Raw genomic sequence first — 6,957 nt, 5'->3', positions numbered from 1 at the left:
AGGCCTATATTTTTGTTTTCACCCTTTAAAATGTTTTGCTTCCAACAAAGTTCGGAAAGTCTGAACCAATCAATATCCCTGTCCTAAATATTGATTTTGTTGAACCGTAGAGTATTCAACCTAGCCTTCGTCTCAATGGCAAAAACTACCTAAAATGGTCTCATTTTGTCCAAACCTTTATTAGAAAGGATACCCCAAAAGGCACGTCATTAAATTTGCTACATGGGATGAAGAAGATGTTGTTGTAATTTCATGGCTATGGAATTCCATGGTACAAGAAACCAGTGATGAGCGCATATTTATGAAGACTGCCAAAGAGGTATGGAACAACGGTAAAGAAAACTATTCTAAGGTTGGTGATGTTGCACATATTTACGAAATTAAGATGGAGATTGTGACTACCAAATAAGGAGACCGATCCATTAGTGAGTATACCCAAACTCTACAAAATCTAAGGCTGAAGTTGGATCACTATAAACATTTTGATACAAAATGCATAAAAGATGCTACTTTATTGAAAAAATTTAAGAAGGATAAAATATATAAGTTCTTGACGGGCCTAAATGACGAGTTTGATCCTACAAGCATTCAAGTACTCAGAAAAGAGTTATCCTCACTCAATGAAACCATGACTACCTTTCAAGCGGAATAGGCGTGAAGATGAGTGATGATGAAGCCTCAATCCACTGAAAGTTCTACCATAGCTAGTAACACAATACCGAGAGAACAACATTGACCAATGGAAGAACAATCAACTCGGAGGAACCCCCAAGATGGAGATTTAAAGAGGGGATAACAAGGATTCTTTAAGGTGTACCTTCTGCAAGAAGCCAAGGCACACCGAAAATAGATGTTGGAAACTCCATGGAAAACCGCAAAATCGAAATTGGAACATCAAAGGAACTAAACGAGGAGGACTAGCACATGGCAACTTGGTCAAGTAAAATGTTGTAGAGGGGTGTAATTATAAACCCGCTGCAGAATTTAATTATGAAGAAATTATAAAACTAAGAGAATTACTAGACTCTTTAGTCAAACCCACAAACACAGGTAATTCTTTCGTGGCATTATCAGGTATTTCGCATGCATATTCTTTTAACGTTATACAATCTACATAAAAAGGCACATGTTGAGTTTATCTCTTAAAAAATCTTGTCCTAGTAATAAAAAGATTGTCACTGTATATGGTGTTTTATTATTGTTGCTACAAAAGGAGTTATTCCCCTAAGTCATAATTTAATTTTGAGAGATGTCTTGCATGTGCCTAAATTATCTGCCAAATTATTTACTATTCACAAACTTACAACATATTTCCAATGCTAATGGGCATTCACTTCTACATTGTACAAATTTTAGAATCAAGGAATAGGGAATATGGTTGGACTTGCTAGAGAGGACAATGGCATTTACCTTCTTATGGAAGCTCGTGGGACAAGTAGCATTAAAAGTCAACTTCCATTGGCTTTGCTGTCAGAATTTTCTTTTTCCTTCCATAAAGAAATCATGTTACATTAAGGCACTCTCAAAAAATGTTTCCCACCTTGTTTTAAGGTATAAACTTAGGAATTTCTCTTTGTGATGAGAGTGAACTTGCTAAACACAAACATGTTAGTTTTCCTAATAATAATAATAAAAGAATGCTTACTTCATTTTTTATAAAACCAGTTATGAAAAGTTTGAACACTCATTTCAAATTTGTAATTACTAAAAAAAAAAATTATATGAATAATTTGCATTTTTAAAAGAATATTCGAAAATGAAAAACTTTAATCAACTACCTAACTAAGATTTTAACATACCACCAAACACCCTGATTTGCCCTTAATAAAAAAATTAATTACCCTAACAAAAGCCCTTTTTAGTAATTTACTAAATACAAAGTTTATTTCAACCAATCATATCTCTCCAATGCTCCAAATGGCACTATCTTTCTAATAACTTTACACTACCTTTTCAATATTATTATATGGGTGTTGGCTAATATCCTTTGGTTTTTCCCTCCACCCAACTATGCTTTGAAAACAGATTTATTGGAGAGCTAATACTCTCTTTATTCATTACTTCGGTAAACCCATCCCTTGCTCTCTCTGATTTTTCAAAGTTCTCTCTCCCTTTCAGCTTCCTCTTCCTTCTCCGCCATTCTCTCTACACCGTAGCTTCATCGTCTTCATCCTTCTGTTAACTGGGTAAGACTCTCCTTTTAAAAGATTTTTCTTTCAGCTTCTTCATCCTCCTGTTTCCGTTACTTTTTCCGATTTTAACTTCACAATTTTTTCTCCACAACTTCTTCATAACTTCACAACTTCACCCTTTTTGTTGACAATAACATCAAGTTAGAACTTTTTTTCGTTTTATATGTTGTTACCGTAAAAATCATATTTTCAACAACTATTTGCTTGTACTTAAGTAATTTTATTGTCTCTGTATGATTGTTGCAGTAGTAGTCTTGAGTTTTTGGATAGATTTTTTGTGTTCACAGAGTTTATCCAACTTTCCATCATACTCAGTTTCATATTTTTCCTACTTCTTTTTTAAGGTTTTGTTCTTTAAGGTTTTGTTCTTTAAAGTTTTGTTCTTTAAACTTTCCATCATACCTTGTGGTTTAGTTCACAAAATATTTTGTTGTTATATGTGGTTATCCAACTTTCTGTTGTAGAACAAAAATGTAAATATCGATTCTATAAAATACCTTGTACTTGTGTTCTTTATGGTTTTGTAGTTATATGTGGTTATCCAAATTATTGTTGTAAAACAAATATGTAATATCGATTTTATAAAATACCTTGTAGTTTTGTTCTTTATGATTTTGTAATTATATGTGGTTATCCAACTCTCTGTTGTAAGACAAAAACAAATCATATGTCCAACTAAATACCTGCAAGTTTCTGGGTACACTTGAAGTTTTGTTTTGTCAAACTCATGTTTTATGGAAAAACCGAAAGTTGCCTAATTAGTAACCGCCTTTAAGGTTCTTTCTTGCAACTATGCTCTGCCTAATTAACAATGCTATTTTGCTCAACTTTTTTAACTTTTTTGATGTTATAATGCAAATGTCATAGGTTCTGTCCAGCAAGTTGGTAGGACTCAGGTGGCTGGGACTGGCAAGAAGGATTGTGTTAACCTCACTTTGGCTGATGAATCGTATGTTTCTTTCTTTACACCCAACAAATAGAAGATGCCTTAACATTTGCTCAGGTAAAAAGACCATAAACATTACCTCTACTGCAGATTAAACTTCATTCAATTTAAAAGTATTATTACTTTGTAGGATACTCTAACCATTCCCAAAAATGATGAACTTGCTAACAGGAAGGCCATCCTTTTCCTTGAAGACCATGATGCCATTAGCACACCCTCTCAGATGAGTAACCACACGGTATGAAAACAGTAACTGCAAATATATAAAAGGTCAAGTAACTACATTATTATATTAAAAAATAATAACTCATTTCCAATTTATTTGTTTTAGATAACAACCTCTGCGGCACATAACTGAAGCCCCGAAGTTAACAAAAACAACACTCCTTGAGCCAACTCCTGATCCGGATGCTGCTGAATTCTCGACACCAATGGCATTGGCAACAAAGTCTGCATGGACCAAGGCTACATGGCAGACCAAGAATAAAGCAAGTTGAAGATCTTATGGATCTTGACAAGGCAGGAATTACATTTTGGCAACAAGCTGTTAGTTTGAGATTTACCATTGAAAGCTTCTATTCTAATTAAACCTGCCTTGTATTAATCTGCATTTGATGTTTAATTCTCTCTGGAACAATGTTTTAGTTATTGGCAGACAAAATGTGTCACCTACTGTTGTAATGAATTGAATGGTGATATCATTCACCTTTTTGTAGCATTAAAGCATTCTCCTATCAATAGAGTTTTTAAATTTGCAAACTCACGTGGAAGTCTTCAATTGAAAAATACAGTTTAGCTTGAATGATACAATTGAAGCCTGTATAAGGGAATCTCCTTCTATTTTATAGATTCACCTTCTATCAACATAGTCATGTAGGATTTACATTTGAAGCTAAAAACAATTTAGCTTGAATAAAAGAATTGGGTTTCTAAACATCAAACAACTTACAGCTTGAGCTTGTATACAACATTTGATATATTGAAATAATTCAAACAACTTACAGCTTTTACCTTGAATAAAACAATTAAAATATATTAGTTACCTCTACATATCACTCAAGTTACAGCTTTTAGCTTGAATTGATATATTGAAGTATATTTGTTTGCTCTACATATCAAACAATTCACCACTTTTATAAAACCTTAAAAGCACTTTTGTGCATGCTAAACTTAAATAATACTTATAGCAGATAAAGTAAATATGCAGAGAAAAGATGGAGCAGACAAACAAAAGTACTTTTGTCTTCAAGTCAAATGGTTTATTCAAAGGATAATATGATGTACGTAACCTAATACATAGCGTGTACAGCTGCCTAATATGATGCTAACCTGCAGCTGCTTATAAAAATGAAAAACAAGTACAACAAAGAACAAGATATAAACTTTATCCAGCCTGTCACCGAGTTGAAAGAGCAACTTTCAGCCTAATGTAAAGAGAGTACACACAAGATTTTGGGGGAAATCCTCTAAAAGCTGCTGCTCTGAATCTTTCACACTCAAAGGCTTTTCAACATCACATAAGTCCTTGACAGAAAAATACAGTTGATATACGATGACGACAACACGACATTGCTTTCTCAGAAAAATATTTTCCAAGATTTGTTTAAGTCCTTGACAGGTACACTAATGTCCATTTATAAATAATACAGTTGCTTCTATGAATATATTGCATTTATTACACTACAAATATTTTACATGGACATATATTACATTTCCCTACAAAGGAGACATTCTACTGTAAAGGTTATTAACAAAACTCAATACACTGTTATGTCATGCCTTTTATAAAAGTGCAACTAACTTACACAAATCTTGAAAAATTATTGTGAAAACACTTTTAACAGGGGAAAACGTTATAACATCTTTACTGTTAATTTTGGCAAATCATTTTTTACAAAAAAAACATCCACAAAAGGCTTACATAATACCTAATACTTGCGTAATACTTGCACATTGTGACAGCCATTGATCTTCTTTTAACCCGTGAAGATACACTACCATTTTCAATTCCACCAGCCATTTATGTTGAATTGCGTTAAGAAATTTTGATTTCAAATATAAATTTTATATAACCTAATGAGACAACTTTTGAAATCTCACATTTCAAGAATATCATTTAACTACACGGTTTATATTCCTGGATGGCTCCCATGCACATTAGTATAAAAAAATACATTATCCTCCACCCACAAGAAAACTGTTAGGTTAGATATACAGTATTTAGTGTTTTAGTAACTACTGTTACGTTATCTATTAGTTAGCATGTGGGTTAGCTATGTAGCTATAAAGGGTATTAAGTGTTTAGTACCAATAATTCTATAGAATTTCATTATTGACCCTTAACCTTCTTCGTCATCCGCGGCAAAATTCCCAGAATACCCTTATATTTCAGAAATGCATCTCCGAAATTATTTTTTTTTAAAAAAAAGTTGATTTCAGAAGTGCACTTCCAAAATCATTTTATAAACAAATATAAATTAAAAACATTCCAACTTATATAAAATTATTATAAAATTAAATATATAATTTATTTATTCATTAAATAAAATTAAGACAAAATTTTCTTTTAATTTTTTTAAACTAAATGAAAAATGGTTTTTTTATCATAATTAATTATTAAAATAATTTTCATATTTTTGATTTTATTTATTATTTTGAAAAACTATGTAATTTGAAATTTATATTAAAATATGAATAAAATAGTAAATAATTTTATTCTTCTTTTATTTTAAAATTTTGCTAAATAATTATTAATGTATTTATTTTTTATATAATCATAATTATTGTGTATCGGTTATAGTTTTAGTAATTATTAATATAAAATTTATTTATTAATTTTAATTGAAATTAGAATAGAAATATCAACCGGATAATTATCATTATTATTATTATTTATAGCTTATAAATCATATCAATTTAATAATATATGAATTAATTAATATTTAAAAAAAAATTGGGATATTTTCGGATATGCATATCCGAATTAATTAAAATCCTAATTTTTTTTGTGTTTCGGAGATGCATCTTCGAATTAACCAAAATCCCAATTTTTTTCGGAGATGCATTTCTGAAATCTGAAAAAATCTAGAAAAAAATTTACTTCGAAAATGCATTTCTGAAGTAGAATATTTAGGAATTTTCGCTGAGGGTCACCCCCCATAGGGGAGTCAAGACATACTTGTAAATTTATTTAGTAAAAATAGTTTCATTATTAACAATAGAATCCCACGTTTTGTTTATATTAATTAGTATCATTAAATTTAATTAATTTGCAAAATATCATAGCCATTTAATTAATTTATAACATTAAAAAAAAAGTGCAATTTAAATGTGGTTGCAATATCATCAGGTAGAGCTGTCAAAATGGCCCGGAAATAGTTAAGGCTTAGGCCTTATTTTTCGAGCTCATTTACATCCGGGCCTTTTTAAACCGGCCCTAAAAAGCCCTAAAAAATATGGGCCGGCCCGTATGGGCCATGGTGAGTCCGCAAGCCCGAAAAAAATTAAATTTTTTAATATAACCAGAAATTATCATTTCCTAATTCATAAAGGTATGCTATAAACAATTTGCGTATTATATATTTAAATTTTTTTTTTTGGTATTATAAAGGTATAAATATCAAACAAAAGTTGATGGTTTGACTTAATTTCAAAGTAAAAGGTTTCATCCTAATATAATTATGTAGATAGTATAGAAAAGACACCATGATGTATTCTAATTAAAAATAAGGTTGCAATGAGATTTAAAAAGTTATGATGTAATTTTTTATGGTAGGATAGAGTTAGTACAAATCATATATATAATAATTTGCTATAAAA

General features: G+C 30.7%; 1 long non-coding RNA gene across 1 annotated transcript; it reads left to right on the top strand.

Moving 5' to 3' along the window:
- The first annotated feature begins 2,045 nt into the window (after positions 1-2,045).
- Positions 2,046-3,847, top strand: LOC131611164 (uncharacterized). Its single transcript, XR_009286777.1, has 4 exons — positions 2,046-2,186; positions 3,060-3,195; positions 3,310-3,376; positions 3,470-3,847. It is a non-coding gene; the product is annotated as an uncharacterized LOC131611164 (long non-coding RNA).
- The last annotated feature ends 3,110 nt before the right edge of the window (positions 3,848-6,957 follow it).

This window comes from Vicia villosa, linkage group LG6 (genome assembly GCF_029867415.1).
Source record: "Vicia villosa cultivar HV-30 ecotype Madison, WI linkage group LG6, Vvil1.0, whole genome shotgun sequence".
Lineage (NCBI taxonomy): Eukaryota > Viridiplantae > Streptophyta > Magnoliopsida > Fabales > Fabaceae > Vicia > Vicia villosa.
Note: the sequence above shows the minus strand (reverse complement) of the source record. Positions and strands in the feature narration are given on the sequence as shown.